Source organism: Peromyscus maniculatus, chromosome 20 (genome assembly GCF_049852395.1).
Source record: "Peromyscus maniculatus bairdii isolate BWxNUB_F1_BW_parent chromosome 20, HU_Pman_BW_mat_3.1, whole genome shotgun sequence".
NCBI classification, from domain to species: Eukaryota; Metazoa; Chordata; class Mammalia; order Rodentia; family Cricetidae; genus Peromyscus; species Peromyscus maniculatus.
In genome coordinates, this window is record NC_134871.1 from 44,769,827 (window position 1) to 44,786,019 (window position 16,193).

At 49.5% G+C, this 16,193-nt stretch overlaps 1 long non-coding RNA gene across 3 annotated transcripts; it reads left to right on the forward strand.

Moving 5' to 3' along the window:
- Window positions 1-1,208: 1,208 nt before the first annotated feature.
- On the forward strand, window positions 1,209-12,015 carry LOC143269766 (uncharacterized). 3 transcript variants are annotated; one of them, XR_013046450.1, is made up of 3 exons: window positions 1,219-7,047; window positions 8,023-8,237; window positions 11,795-12,015. It is a non-coding gene; the product is annotated as an uncharacterized LOC143269766 (long non-coding RNA). The 3 variants fall into 3 exon arrangements; XR_013046451.1 differs by having other exon boundaries at window positions 3,496-5,980; window positions 6,942-8,237; XR_013046449.1 differs by having other exon boundaries at window positions 1,209-8,237.
- Window positions 12,016-16,193: the final 4,178 nt, after the last annotated feature.

A 16,193-nucleotide genomic window follows, 5' to 3' on the forward strand; every position in this document is an offset into this window, starting at 1 on the left:
ATGAGGTTGAAGGTGACAGCCGAACTCAGGCAGGAGAGACAGGGAAGACATGAGCAGGCCAGCACCAGAAAGTCTGTGTGTGTGTGTGGCAGGTATCCCAGAGGCAGTGGAGACGTAATGCAGTGGGGAGAAACATGGGAAGAAATGACACGGGTCGGGGGTTACCTCGGTGGTGAAGGGGCTTGTCCAGCCTGTGAGACTCTGAGAAAGATCCCCAAACCAGAAAGAAAGGCAGGCAGGCAAGAAGGAAATTTCCCATCTCAGAGAAAGGCGTAAAGTGTGCTCCAGAATCAATAAACCCCAAACAGATTAAATCTAAAGAAGCTCATATATTATATTGCACATATCATAATCACAAGCTACGGTTCTTTTGGAGAGACGAGAAGGTGTGATATGGGGACGTGGTCGTGGCCATGGTGGCCCTGGACAGAGCAGTGGTAGGAATATGGAGTGGCATTCAGAGAGCAGACCCAGAGAGGAGAATTTGTGTGAGGTTCTGCTCTGGACTCAAGAGACATGGCCTGGACAAGCTAGTGAGGTGAGACCTAGGGCAGGACGAGGGAGGGAATGTCAGGGAATGTGGGAGAAGCCAAGTAAGAACTAGGTTGGTGCCAAATGTGTGATTTTGATCATTACACCATAGATATGTGAAAAATTAGTGTTTGAGCATAAAGAGTACAGAATAATTCTTTTTTTTTTCTTTTTTTTTTTTTTTTTTTTTGGTTTTTTCAAGACAGGGTTTCTCTGTGTAGCTTTGCGCCTTTCCTGGAACTCACTTTGGAGACCAGGCTGGCCTCGAACTCACAGAGATCCGCCTGCCTCTGCCTCCCGAGTGCTGGGATTAAAGGCGTGCGCCACCACTGCCCGGCCCCAGAATAATTCTTATACTGATTTTTTTTTCAACTTTTGTTTGTTTTGTTTTTAGAGATAGGGTCTCATGTAACCAAGGCTGGTCTTGAATTTCTGATCCTCCTGCCTCCACCCACATGCTGGAGTTATGGGTGTGGGATTCGGCACCCAGCTTTCTTTCTTTGCAATTTTTTTTTGGGGGTGGGGGAGGCTAGTTTTTAAGACAGGGTTTCTCTAGTTCTGGCTGGCCTGGAACTCTCTCTGTAGACCAGGCTGGCCTGGAACTCGCAGAGATCTACCTGCCTCTGTCTCCCAAGTGCCAGGATTAAACGTGTGTGCCACCACGCCCAGCTTTTTTTTTTTCTTGCAACTTAAAAAAAAATAAATCTAAAATTATTTCAAAATGGAAAGTGAACCCCTCAACTGAATATTAACTTATATTCTTCCCAATAAGCATTGCTCCCAACCCCTAGCCTTCCAGAAAGAAGCCGTTTTTTCTCACTCATCCCTTCAAACTACTTTACGGTTCTCATGGGAAATGTTGTATGGCTTGAATCTGTGTGCAAGACTGTAGCTGCCTTTTTCATTATTAATTTCCAGCTTAAAGCTGGGAGGTGATAAAAGGGTCATAGAGGAGGAGATCAGGACACTGTGAAGGGAGATAAGATCTGAACACTTTGAACGAAAGCAATGAACTGAGAGGCACAGCCGAACTTGCTTCTCACACACCTGAGTGCCAGGGTCATTCAGTTACCTGCACAGTGAGAGCCTGAGGGGCCCACCTGACCAGTTTGTTCTGCTAAACATGAACTTGATAAGATAAACTGTCCTCAAGGTCCTCAATACTCGGCCCCACCCCTTCAGGGCGGGTGGGGTACACTGCTGACCTCAGCCACTCACATCCCAGGTAGAATTAGGAACCACCGCTCAGGATGGAGCTACGATGGGGTGTGTTATGGGAAGGAGGACCCAGCGCTGTTTCCAGGTACTGTGTGACTCAGCTGTTCCTCCTGCCAGGCCCCACAGGGTGCAGTTTAAGGAAGCCTCCTGGCATCTTTGTCCTCTACCAGGGCTCAGCCAGGTTGGGAAAGGGGTGGTTCTATGGTACATTGACCCAACAGAACACATGCAAATGGCATGAGGTAGGGGCTGGGGTTGGGGTTCATGGGAGGAGAGCAGGAGGTTGGAGATATGGCCTCACCACACACATCATAAAAGGGCCTGGTGGTCAGCTCTAGTGTACAGGGCAAAGTGAAGGCATGTTGGGTTTCGGGGTTGATATCTTTGTAATGTGAGGCAAAGCCATTCCGTGGAGGAAGAGTTCCTTTAAAGACCATCTTGGCAGATGTTCACTATTCAGATACATTTGGTTGCATGGTCTGATCGGGGGGCGGGGGTGAGCATGTAGCCTTAGCCCACAGGGGCAGCAGAGTCAGCTTCAGGTCCAAGATGCTCAGGGCTCAGGGTGGGGAGTCCATGGGAGAGCCGTGAGCCAGATGGTATCCTCAGACTGCAGCCTCCTCTCCCCAGACAACGGCCTGCAGTGCCAGAGTCTGCCACACTAACACCCATGGCCTGCAGCCCCATCTTCAGAGCATAGAACACCTAAGAGCCATCATCACCAGCATTAGTGAACTGCCAGGGTGCCTGGCCCAGGCAACCCTGGAGGGGTAGGCTGGCTTTTGAGCTAAAGGCTCCCCAAGCTACTTCCTAGTATCCTGATTATTTTTGTTATTGTTGTTGTTGGCTGGTTGGTTGGTTGGTTGGTTGGTTGGTTGGTTGGTTGGTTTTAGCTACAAGGGTACCACCAGCTTGGGTAGCCTCTCCGTCATGAACCCAGCTGTGGACCCACAGTGGACTTTCTCCGACCTCTCTATTTGAAGCCTGGTTATTTTCTTACTTCTTTTTTGTTTTTTCAACAAGGTCTCGCTTTATTATAGCAATAAATCCGTGGGAGTCTGCTTAAGGAGTATTAGGGAGTTTATTAGGATATAAATTGAGGAGAACAACTCACTAAACAGGATAGGGCAAATCTGTCGCAGTGTCCTGGAAAGCTGATGGCTGCTTCTGCTGCCTGAGTCAGTCCACACCATCCAAGCCCACGAGGGAGAGAATACAGAGAGGCCTACGTGCTCCTCAGGTCTTAAGCTAGCCCTGAGGCCACGCCCTAGGAGCTGGTACCTCAAGGTCATAGGTGGAACAGTTACCCACTACACTCTATAGCCCAAGACAGTCTTGAAATTGGGATTCTCCTGCCTCAGCCTCCCGAGTGCTGGGATTACAGTCCTGTACCACAATCAGCAGACCCCAATTATTTAGACTGTAGCTTACAAGAACCATCCTTGGGACAGAGGTGTCAGGGCAGCGGTGACAGGCTTTACGGGATGGGTCATCCCAGAGGGGAGGGTTTCACCAGGAAGCCCTCAGCAGCCCAGTGGGCTCAGGTGGGGAGAGAATTAGTTAGTATTAGTGGTCTTGGTTCTCTGGGAAGAGTCCAGGTGGCAAGAACCTACCCGGCTGTCACTCTTCTCTTGCTCTGTGATACTTTCAAGAGGCAGAGCTGGCTTCCCATTACCACAGACTCCAAGCCCAGCTCGTCAGGCTAGGCTGCGCCTCCAGTCCATTAAACCAGGGCCGGTAGGACGGTAGGACGTTCCCCTCCTCCTGAGTTCTCCACAGCCTGTGGCACTGCCTGGGACATTTCTGCAGACCTGGTGGCTAGTCTTGGTAAGAGGCCACTTTGAAAAGTGCCTGTCTAGTCCAATGGTGTGCCGATGGTCACGTAGACATCCCCAACACAAATCATGCCGAGCCCTCTGCCCCTGACCCTTGTGGGCGCTTTGAGGGTGCTGGTGGGTGCCGTGGACAATGATAGCGGTAGCCGTCTTGACTGAGGGCTCTCTGTCCTGCTGCTGCCAGGGGCCCTGTTTTCCTGCAGTTCTGAAGGAAGTTTGGAGGACAGGAGCCACGTGGTTCCTGCAGGCATCTTCTGCTGTGACCCCCACCACCTTGCTTTGCCTGGCTTTTTCTGGGTACCGGTTTTCTCCTTTCTCCAGCGAGGAGGCTGCTCTCACTGGGCATTAGGATTCCTGGGTGTGAAAGCTGGTGAGGGCCAGCTTCCTTCGGTCCATCCTGCTGTGCCCAGGACCTGCAGCAGCAAAGTCCTCAGATGGACTCAGCTCTGGAGAGTTGGACACGCCGAGCTCCTGTCTGCCCACGGCTGCTGGTGTTCCTACAGAGCCTCAGCCCCCTTTCATGTGGAAGACTTCCTGGGGCTTGCAACGGTGCTGGGATTCTTCCGCAGCTCCGACCTTTCCTTCTACCACCAGCCAAGTAAGGCCCTTGTCTCACGGTGGACAAAAATTCCTGGAAATACAGCACACCTGCTCGACCACAGGCTGGTAAGAACTTTAGTGATGGCAGAGAGGTTTGAACGTTGCAGGTCCAGGGCCTAATTACAAATTTTCTTGGGCTTTTTGGGCCCTTCGGTAGCCATTTATTATTGACCTCTGTATTCAACCTAGCATTTTTATGACTATTAGGAAAATTCTTTGGAATGTACAAACAGATCAACCAAGGGACTAAACATGTCATCAGATCCTGGCTGAGGCCCAAACCTGAGATTTTCCCAGCTTTGCTTTGACTTTACCTGCTTAATGTGTCTACCAATGTATCTAAAGAGTCTTGATTTATGATTTTATTGCTTGGCTATTATTTAAAAAAAAAAACAAAAAAAACCTCCCTAAAACTGTTACCATGTTGAACATGGTATTTAGGGTAACTAGAAGCTGTGCTCTGGGGCCATGGTCACACACATTTGGTTTCAGAATACACTGTCTTACCTCCTTTGAGGTGAGAGCTGCCCTTTGGCGTGGCTATCATGGAGGACAGAAATCAAACCCGGACTGGTTCTGAAATAGACTGACCCCTGTACAGAGAAAAGATAGAATGCACCACTCCGTGGACAGAGCAGCCTGCTCTGGATGCCTGCGGAGAACAGCTGCATGGCCAGGAGCTGAGCAGCCCCTGGGGCCAGGCTCCTTCCTGTCCCCTCTCTGGCTTGCCCTCCCCAATGTCATCACTTGTGGAGAAAGCTGAGGCTGTCTGAGTGCAATGGAAAAGCAAGGGTTAATCTCCGGCAGGGGTCTCTACTAAAGCCCCAGCACCCATCCCCCAGTTTGTGAAATGGGGACACATGTGAGGGACCCGAAGCATCCTGCAGTCCTCAGGGGAGCTAATGGCTGCCCCCCCCACAACTCAGAGCTTGTTTGGGTCAGGACAAACATCCTGTAGTTTCACAATTCTGCTGCCCACAGGCTCAAGTGCCCTTCCGTCCTTCTTGCCCTGTCATGCTTCCTGATTTGCCAGGAGGGCCCTGTAAACAAACTCAGGCAGAGGTTTCTGTTGGCTCCCATGGGAACAAACAAGTCAGAGATGGGCCGGGCACTGAGGCCTGGGAAGGTTGGGGTGCCAGAGCCCTGTGGCGGACATGAGGGAACGGCTTGGCATTCTCAATAAGACTCCAAGAGGGCACGGCTGACCTCACTGAGAGAAACCTTTCTCCCCTGAGACCCTGCTGCTGTGGGAGGTCTTTCTGTGTGCTGTGAATAGGTGTGGTTCCCATTGAATAATCAATAAAGCTGCATTGGCCTATGGCAGGGCAAGAAGAGGTTAGGCAGTACATTCAGACTGAGGACTAGACCAAGAAGGGGGAGTCGGGAGAGACACCATGAGCCGCCACCAGGAGAAGCAAGATGTGAAAGCACCAGTGAGTCACGAAGCCACGAAGCCACATGGCAAGACCTAGATTAATAGAAGCGGGCTAAGTTATAAGAGCTAGCTAGCAAGGAGCTTGGGCCATAGGCCATACAGTTTGTAATTAATATAAACCTCTGAGTAATTATTTTTATAAGCCGCTTTGGGACTGCAGGTGGGAGAGATTCATCTGGACCTCAGGGCCAGGCAGGACCAGAGAAAAATTCAACTACACCGTGCACTGCCCCGTCAGGTCACCCTTGCTGCTTCAACCCTGAAGAAATTATTCCTTGTTGGTGCCACCTTCACACATGCTCTGAGGGCACAGAGTCTCCTCCTTGTACGGTCTGAGGGTGCTGAGCCATCTCCTCACACAGTAAGTCGGCAGTAGTCCTGACAAGCGTCTGCAGGGTATGTGAGAGGCCATAGATAACTCAGGTAGTCCCTTCAGGTGGTTGTGGGTGGGGATCAGTCCTTTTCTGTTGTGCAGAAGAGCCCACTGTCTTATGGGGAGAAATGTCACTCCCCTCACCCAGGCCAGACCGTATAAACTTGCCTATGTGAGCTTGCCATGTTCTGGGCAGGCTCCGAAGAAGCCAAGCTCCTCCCCTTCCTGAACCCCCAGGCAGGCCCAAGATCCAGGTGCCTAAGTTGAATCCATAGCACCAGAGATGTCAGTCCTAACTGCATGCGCCCCACTTTCACTGAGGCTAGAGGGGCCCCCAAAGCAGTGTGCATGCCCTGTGTCGATGCTCACCTTTATACTAAGAGGCCCTTCCTCGGCAATGACTCACCAGGTCCGACGTCAGCGTGCAGCATACAGGAGGGGCTGACTGGGGATCTGGATTCCTCCAACACTGCCCAGAGTCACTGAGTAGACAGACATGCAGTGGCTTTGCGCTGTCTTGGCTTGAAACCCTACCGTCCTTGATGATGCTGGTCATCTACAGCGTCTTCCCAGTTTGTAACTAGCTCCATGTCCCTCACAGTGTCTTTTCTTAATTTTAGCAGACATGCCACCTGAGCCACTTTCAAGTGTCTAGTTCAGTGGCACGAACTCACTGGCACTGCTGTGCAAGCACAGTACTCCTAACTACCTCCAGGGCTCTCCCACCCTTCCAAACCAAAGCCACGGCCAGCCGTTGGCAACCACAGTCTGTGAATGTGACTCCTCTAAGGCCTCCCTGTGACTGGAATCACACAGGACTGTCTTTTTGTGCCTCATCATAATGTCCTCTGGGTCCGTCCCATTCCGTGGGTCCTATTGCCTTCCTTCTTGTGACGGAATAGCGTCCCATTGGTATTTTGTCTTGACCCGTTCTGTGTTGCTCTGACAGAACACCTGAGGCTGGTGCTCTGAGAAGAAAAGAGGTTCATTCAGCTTACAGCTCTTCAGGTTCGGGAGCAAGATGGCTCAACACCGGCAGATGGGATTCAGGAGAGGTGAGGAAGAAGCGGTCTTCTGAAAAACCCAGCCTTCCTACAAGGCCCCACCTCTTCTAGGTCCTGCTGGCATCACAAACCAAGCTCCCAGCACTCAGACCTTTGAGGGACGAGTTACACCAACCACAGCGTAAGCACCGCATCCTGTATATACATTCCTCCAGGGACAGACACCTGACTTACCTCCACCTTTTGGTTGTCGTGGCCGCTATCCACAGGTGTATGCTGCCTGTCTCCATGGGCAGCGGCCCAGCCTTGCTTTTAATTCTTTTGGGGCATAGAAGCAGATTGGAGAGATATAGGAACTGTTTTTAATTTTTTCCCTACAGGAGCCGCCACATTTTCCTTTCCCACCAACAGTGCCTAAAACTTCCAATTTCTTCGCCTCCTCACCTACACCTTCAGTATTCACAGAGGCTGTTTTAATGGGTGTTAATTTGCAATCCACACTTCCCAATTATACGACCTTCTGCGTCCCTGGGAGCCAAAATACCCAACAGAAGAAGTGCAAGAGAGGAAAGGCCTGTGTTACTCAGTGTCAGGGGCTCAGCTGTCATGGTGGGGGAAGGTGTGTGATAGTTCCCTCTGTGGCGGTTCAGGAAGCAGAGAAAAGGGAAGACACTCTGCTAGCTTCCCCCTATTATCCCACAGGGTCTCTAGTCCGATGGTATCTGCCACATTCAGGGGAGCTCTCTCAGACACAGCTGGAGGTGTGCCTTCCAGGTGATTCTAGATCCAGCCAAGCTGACAATGGGGATGAACCATCACATCAACCACAAGCGATGTTGGTGTCTTCTCCTTGCTTATCCGGCTCATTTGGCTGCCCCTGCATAGCCTCTGAAGAGAAGTTTATTTGAATCCTCTTTAGTTTTGATTGTTTCTTTATTGTTGAGTGGAGGCTGCTCTTTACATAGTCTCAGTACCAACCTCTTATCGGATACATGATTTACAAACATTTCCTCCATCCCATCATAGTGGGCCAGTAAGCAGAGGAAGGAAAATGCTGCTGTTGTCCAAGACTCTCCTCTGAGCCAAGTGACCACTGTCTCCAGGCGGTCTGCACTGTCGGCTTGCAGATCACCTCCCGGGGCTTGTTGCCTGTCGGTGTTCCCTCACAGAAAGCGAAGGGAAGCCATCAGTTGCAATGGGTGCAGACTCTGTAGTGATTCTCTGATCCTCACCCATGCCCTGTAAGAAAGCCCAGGACACTCATTGGCTCCGCAGGGAAACTTGGGTAGACTCAAACTTTGGTTTGTAATGGAGACCTTAGAAGGTGGATGGTATATATTACCTAATTCCCCCTACCCTTGGGCAAAAATTCTGGAGACAGCTGGGAACGTTATCTCTTTAAGATGCCTTTTAATTAGCTATGGTAAATTTTTTTTGTTTGTTTTGTTTTTTGAAACGGGGTTTCTGTGTGTAGCTCTGACTGTCCTGGAACTCTCTTTGTAGACCAGGCTGACCTTGAACTCATGGAGATCCACCTACTTCTGCCTCCTGAGTACTGGGATCAAAGGCGTGCGACACCACTACCCAGCCTCTTTTCTACTTTCAAAATAACATATTGATCAGCAGAGTTGACTAAAGTCAACATAAGATTTTTCCTTATTAAGTGAAGAGACTCCCCTTTTCCCTGACAGATGCATTTCCAGCTTCTCTTTGTCAGATCCAAATGTCATATACTGATGCGACCTCGCTTCGGGCCATTAAAAACTGAGCAGGGTCACTGAGCCAGGTTTGTGGTCCTACAGCAGCCAAGCTAAGAATCATGGAAACTTCATGAACTAGACATGAAGGTCATTCCAAGCCTGCTCAGGACAGAGCTAATGTGCCAGATCCCACCACACTCCTCAGAACGGCTCACATTCTGAAAGTCTGAATTACTCACTTCTGGAACTTCCCAATTAATATTCTCAAGCAACAGTGTTTGCCCAGCCCCAGCCGCACAGAGCAATGTTGGTGGTGGGCGAGCTCCCGCAGGGTCCTGTCTTTTCAATGCAAAGGAGCCTGTAACTCAGGAGTTAGCAATCTTGCTCTGAAGACACCAGAGTACCCTGCCCATCACTAGAAGAAGGAAGTGGCCAGATGTTTGCTACGGGTGCAATTTACCAACCCCCGCTACACCCCACAAATGGTGGCGGCTTTTTAATTTCTCCCTTTCCAAATTTTAGCTCTTTGCTGTTCTGGTCTCTTTAAGTTTTTAATTATGTATTTATGTGTGCACGTACGTGTCACAGCATGTATGTGATGCTCAGACACAGCTGTGGGAGTCGGTTCTCTCCTTCCACCTTGTGGGTCTCAGGGATGGAACGCAGGTCGTCAAGCCTGGCAGCAAGCTCCTTTGGCTTGCTCAGCCATCTTACCGGCCCTGCTTTTGTGTTCTTCTTTGGTGATACCGTATTACTATACTTCGGAATGAAATGGAGTCCGTGTCTTTTCAGGGGTCCTGCCTGGTGTTAAAAGAACTTCTCATATGGATTTTTCAGATGTCTGTGACTACTTAAGGGAAGGTCTTGCTAATCCTTGTTTATTATTTGTTGGTTTGCTTGCTTGCTTGTGTTTTTGAGACAGGATCTCATGTAGTCCAAGCTGGCCTTCAACTTGTGATGCAGCCGACGCTGGACCTTCCTGCCTCTATCTCCCAAGTGCCTGGGTCACAGGAAAGTGTTAGTTACCACATTAGTCCTCATTTGAAAGAAGTATTTTTATAAGCCAATGTTAGCTTCCTTGTTTGTTTTTAATGTAGATGACAGCGTTTTTCTTAACTTTTAAAATTATTTTTTTTAGATTTATATTTATTATGTAGGTATACAGTGTTCTGCCTGCACATACGCCTACAGGCCAGAAGAGGGCACCAGATCTCATTATGATGGTTGTGAGCCATGTGCATGGCTCACATGGGGAGGTAAGAGGACGACTTCATGGAGTCAGTTCTCTCCTTCCACTGTGTGGATCCAAGGACTAAACTCAGGTCATCAGGTTTGGCAGCAGATGCCCTAGCCACTGGGCCATCTCCCCGCCTCTTTCCTTTACTCTTTGCTTTTCTAGATAAGGTTTCACTACACTGGCCTGGCATTCCCTATATGGCCCAGGCTGGCCTCAAACTCATGGTGATCCTCCTGCCTCAGCCTCCCAAATGCTAAGATTACAGATATGTGTACCAAACTCACCTCCCTCTTAGTTTTGTTTCATAAACTCGTTCACCAACGTGGCCCCAGGGACTTGTCTATCCTTATCTATGGCCAGCATATCATTCACTCACTTCTCATTCCCCTTTTCATTCATAATTTTCTCATGCTTCTGTCTTGGTCATCTGCTACTTTTTATACATCATCTTAAAAGCTGGTTTGTCTGTAGCTGTTCTTGTATTTTTGAGAGTGAAAGCAGCCTGTCTCATGCCCATGAGCCAGAGCAGGGCGAGTGTCCTGGGAATCAAAGTTCATCAAGAGCTACACAGAGGAGACAGTATTAGGATGCAGAAATTCAAACAATTCTACCCAGAAAAGTCCCCCAACATCACTCACCGGTCTCAATGTCTGAGTTTCTATTTCCAGCCAAAAGCCAGCAGCAGTGGGTCCTAGCATACACCTCACTGGTGACAGGTGACATCAAAGCCGTACTCGACTTCGGGAAATGGACTGACTTCAGTCCTTTTTGGTCCCCACTATGGGGATTGGATCTAGGACCTCACACTAGTTGAGTGGCCTACCACTGAGTCACATCCCCTAGTAGTGAGCTCAGTCCTTTGAGCCATCATGACCACATCTCATATCAAGAAATACAATTTGCCAGGCGGTGGTGGTGCACATCTTTACTCCCAGCACTTGGGAGGCAGAAGCAGGCGGATCTCTGTGAGTTCGAGGCCAGCCTGGTCTACAGAGAGAGTTCCAGGACTGTTATATAGAGAAAGTTTGTCTCAGAAAAAAAAAGTAAAGGGGGAAAAAGAAATAAAATGCATGAGTGTACACACACTCTCTCATGCACCTTCACACACATGAGTACAAATATGTATAACCATCACGTGGACACACTAACTCACATAGAAAGACAAAAGTTACTAGCTGGTTGCTACCCTCTCTCCCCTGTGGTGCTCTTGGAGAGAGACTAAAAATGAGAGAGAAATCCTTGCAACCTGCCCACTGCAGCTCCTGGCGGGACACACTGGTGGGCAGACACCAGTGAGTCCTTACCCTGGCCTGTCCAGGGGTACAGCAAACAAAGCTGCCTTTGTCGGGCATGGCCCATCACGTCAGGACCTCCTACATAATTAAGGGCAATTAGAGGAGAAATGATCCCTGTGTGTCAGGGTGTGCCATGGAAGGAGGGGCCGATCGGAACAGAGCTGGGTCTTTCTACACCCCATCTCAGGTGGCTTTGGGAGTTCCCAGGTCCACACTATAATGAGAGTTGCTTTATTACCATCCTAGGGCCATTTTCTTTCTGAGTCACATTTTAGCTTAGTTCAGAGTTAATGCCACCAAATTTATACAAATGGTATAAAACAAGTAGAGTGAGGCCCGGCGGTGGTGGCACATGCCTTTAATCCCAGCACTCGGGAGGCAGAGGAAGGCAGATGTCTGTGAGTTAGAAGCCAGCCTGGTCTACACAGCAAGATCCAGGACAGGCACCAGTTACACAGAGAAACCCTTTCTCGGTGAGGGGGGCGGGGACGGGGGGGGGGGGGGGACACAAGGAGAGTGGCTTTTACAATATGAAATAAACATCTGCTTATTATATATCTACACAGACAGCCCATCTTCTCCAAACGATAGAAAAAATTAACTACTCAAGCCAACAAAATAGCTCAGTGGATAAAGGTGCTTGCTGCCAAGCCTGACAACTGGAGGTCCATCCCTGGGACCCACATGATGAAGGGAGAGAGAGCTGGCTCCCACAGTTATCTTCTGACCTCTGAATGCCCCTCCCCCACGCCCACCCCACGCGAATAAATAAACATAATGAAAGTCACCTAATCTTTAAACAAATTTTATTTATTTTTATTTATGTGTGTTTATGTGTACCTGCTTATCTATATATACACTGTGTGTGCAGGTGCCCTCAGGGACCAGAAGAGGCCATCAGATTCCCTGAAATTGGGTGACAGGTGGCTACAAGCTGCCTGATGTAGGTACCAGGAGTTGAACTCAGGTCCTGTGCAAGAACCCCAGATGATCCTAACCTCTGAGCATCTCTCCAGTCCCAAACATGTAGTCCAGGCTGTCCTTAAACTCACAACCCGACTGCCTTCACCTCTCCAGCATATCCCACAGACATACGCCACCAGAACCGGTAACAACAGCAACAACAAGAAAAAAATAACCTGCAAAATTCCAGACCAGAAGAGTGGTTCAAGTTTAGTATGGCAGGAAAGAACAGACCCGCCAAGAAAGGTAGCTGAGGGGTGTGTGTGTGTGTGTGTGTGTGTGTGTGTGTGTGTGCGTGCGCGCGCGCGAGCCTGTGTGTAAAAGAGAAAGAGAGAGAGACACACACACGGACCTGTGAAGAAGAGTAACTGAGGTGTTTGTGCGAGTGTGTGTGTGTGTGTTTGTGTGTGTGTGTGTGTGTGTGCATGCACATATGTGTGAGAGAGAGACATGTGAAGAAAGGTAGCTGAGGGGTGTGTGTGTGTAAGAGAGAGAGAGGGGGGGGTATTTTTAACTTTTATTTACTTTTTAATGTATGTGGGTGTTTTACCTGCATGTATGTCTGTGAACCACATGGATGCAGTGCCTGTGGAGGCCAGGAGAAGACACTGGATACCCTGGGACTGGAGTTATAGATGGTGGTAAGCTGCCATGTGGATGCTGGAACTAGAACCTAAGCCTCCAGAAGAGCAGACGGTGCTCTTAACCACTGAGCCACCTCCCCAGCCCCAGCCCCAGCCCTTGGTTGGTTCTTTTGTTTCATTTTGGTTTTGAGACAGGGCCTTGCCATGCAGCCAAGCTGGCCTCAAACCCCCAAGCTTCCTGCCTCGGCCTTCCAAGTGCAGAGAGTGTAGATGCCCACCATTACGCACAGCCAACCAAGTTGTTAAAACGGAATCCTGACGTTACAGAGGAAGACAGGCGAGTTCTGTCGAAGGGCTTCCTGGAGGTGGGCACCTACGCCTTTACACTTGTCCCACTAGCCACCACGGCTTTCACGGCCAGTTGGTGGTGCCAGAGCCCCACATTCATTATTAAAGATGGCTCCTAAAAGGGCTCCGCAAGTGTGAGGCTTGACTCCTGTGGCTGAGGCAGGGCCACTTGAAGTCCGGCTGTCACTAGGCAGCAAGACTACTTGTGTCTCTTTAGTGGTGAGTCCCGCGACAGTGGTGGAATGAAGGTGAAGAGCTGGCAGGGATGCTCTGGGCCCTTTTGGAGATCCGAGTCGGACAGGAACTAGGGGGAACAGTGCTGGCAGAGGGGGTGCTACGGGGCCATGAGCGCTTCCCCTGAAAGCCCTAGGGCCAGGATCTAACACTTCAGCACATCCTCTCTGATGCCAGGCTGACCAAAGGCCAATAGTGGAGAAACTTCAGACCCTGTTAAGAGGGACCAGAATGCAAGTGAATGGGACCTCAGCAACTCTCTTCACTGACCACCCAGAGCCACTGCTCAGGGGATGCTGTACAGCCTTCTGTATGACGGTGTTTCTCAAGAGGACTGCTGGTTCCATACAGAAGAGCCCACAGCGGGAACACCACAGTCTAACTCTGCCTCAAGAACTGTCTGGGCTAATGCTCTCATGATGGGCAACTTGCTGCCTGCTCCTAGTCAGATGTAATCCAGCAAATATGCCAAATGCAATGTGGGCAACATGTATGGAAGGAACTCATGAGCAGCCTCACACGAATGGACACAACTTAGTGGCCTGGTAGCCTTGATGAGCCACCTGGGGTACGCTTAGTACATCCACAGCAGCCTTCAGACACACCTGGGGGCTAGAGTCAAGGGTGGAGTCCCCCCTCCTGGGACATTGGTCTTGTCTTTCCAAATGGAGCAGGCACTGTGCACAGCCATGCAAAGACATATATAGGTGCTCGATTCAATTTCATTTTCAGGGTTTGAGTTGGGTAGAAATCACCTTCCATCAAACTGGTCCCAAAGAAGGTGACTTGCCATCCCTTGTATGGACACCAGAGGGTGTGCTCCTCCAGGAGATGGCTCAGCAGATTAGCCCCGCCTCCTCCTCCCCCCCATCAGTGGAAATAGGTCACCTTCAACACCTCCAGAAATGGGCTGGTGTCTTCCCTTCCCCCACCCCCCAGGATTATTGGACATTCTGGTATTCTTAAAGACCAGTGGCCAGGCTGGGATGAAGAAATTATTAATGGGTCTGGCGATAAGTGTGTGTCTCAGCAGGGCATCCCTGGTCAAAGTGACCCCTATCTGCTTTCTGATGGGGCAAGTTTCAAAATCAAAAAGGGAAAGTTGACTTTGATATCATTCAGCAAGCTGTGCTGATGAGCATGCTATCCCAGGAGATGGGCTGGTTGGTGTGAGTGTCCCGGGTTCCATAACGACAGATGGGAGGTATCTCTATAGTGCCACCCGAAAATCATCTGCACAGGCCAGAAGCAACCCAGATGAACAGAACCCCCTTAGCACACTGTTCCTAGAGAAGAGGGTGCCTAGGGAAGGCCATCGCTGCCAGAATACGGCAGCATCCTGGTGTCTCTAAAAGTGTCTCCAAGGAAACCAGTGTGGGTCTCGGTGCCAAGCAGCGACCGAAACAAACATCTGCAACAGAAATGGATGTCTGGGAAGACAGGAAAGTCCCCAAATTTAAAGCCTTACCTTGTTGGAACTTTAACCAGCAGCCCTCTCTCTACCATTATCACTCAGCCATGCCAGTGCTAACTGAGGTTCCCTGGGCCGAGATACTAGCCAAGCATGTCCAGTTTTCACCCATATCCAGGGCACCTGCCAAGCTTCCTCAGAGCCCACCCTCCTAGGAAGCTGGCATCTGCATCCAAGAATCCTCCGCTGCTCTCATGTCCCTCTCCACTCCAGATACTTAGTGGCCTTGAACACAAGGGTCCAAGTGACCCCACCACCCCCGTCCCTGACCTACTTATGTTCCTGTTGCTATGATTTTTTTAAGCTGACAAAACAACTTAAGCTAGAAAGGCTTTTCTGTTGTTGTGAAAAACACCACAGCCCAAAGAAACTCAGGAAAGAGTTTATTTTGGATTTGCGATCCAGAGAGGTAAGAGTCCAAAAGGCACAGCAGCAAGCAGCAGGCACTGTGACAGAAGCAGGAAGTGTCACAGCTCTAACCACATGTGGAAAGCAGAGGAAGCAAACTGGAAGTGAGGCGGGACCACAAACTCTCCAAGACCACCCCAATGACGTGCTTCCCCCAACGAGGCCGCACCTCCCCGGTACCTCGTCAAACATTCCGATTCCTGCGCCTAAGGGGACAGTTCTCGTTCAAGCCACCACAGATAGATAATAGACAGATAGATGACAGAAGATGGATGGATGGATGGATAGATAGACAGAGATAGATAGATAGATAGATGATAGATAGATAGATAGATAGATAGATAGATAGATAGATAGATAGATATAACAGATGACAGATAATTGATAGATGGTAGATAGCATAAATAATGATAGATAATTGGCAAATAGGTAGATGATAAAAATTAAATGACAGATGGCTGTATCGATTGATTGATATTGGACAGATGCTACATGGAAGAAAGAAGTTTTATTATGTCTAGCCAGGCACAATAAGCTGAACCTTTAGTCTCAGCTACTCTGGAGGCTGGAGTAGGAAACCAACTGAACAGCAGGACAAGGTCTCATCTCAAAAATAATACTAAGACTGGGGGTGTGACTCAGCTGGTAGAGTCCTTACTTGCTTGTCATGCACATAACCTCCAGCACCACACAACCTGATGTGGTGGTGCAGGCTTGTGACCCCAGAACTTGGGAGGTGAAAGATCAAGAGTGCAAAGTCAACCCTCACGGATCTAGCAACTTAGAGAACAGTCTACAATACATGATACATTGTTTCAAAAATACTGCAAGTATAAAACAAAACAAAATACTCATTTTACAGGTCCATACTGTAAGCGTTAGAGCTCGGATGGAAAGGTATCCTGGCATCCAGGAGCCAAGGAACACCACAAAGTCACACCACACAACAAAGCTCAT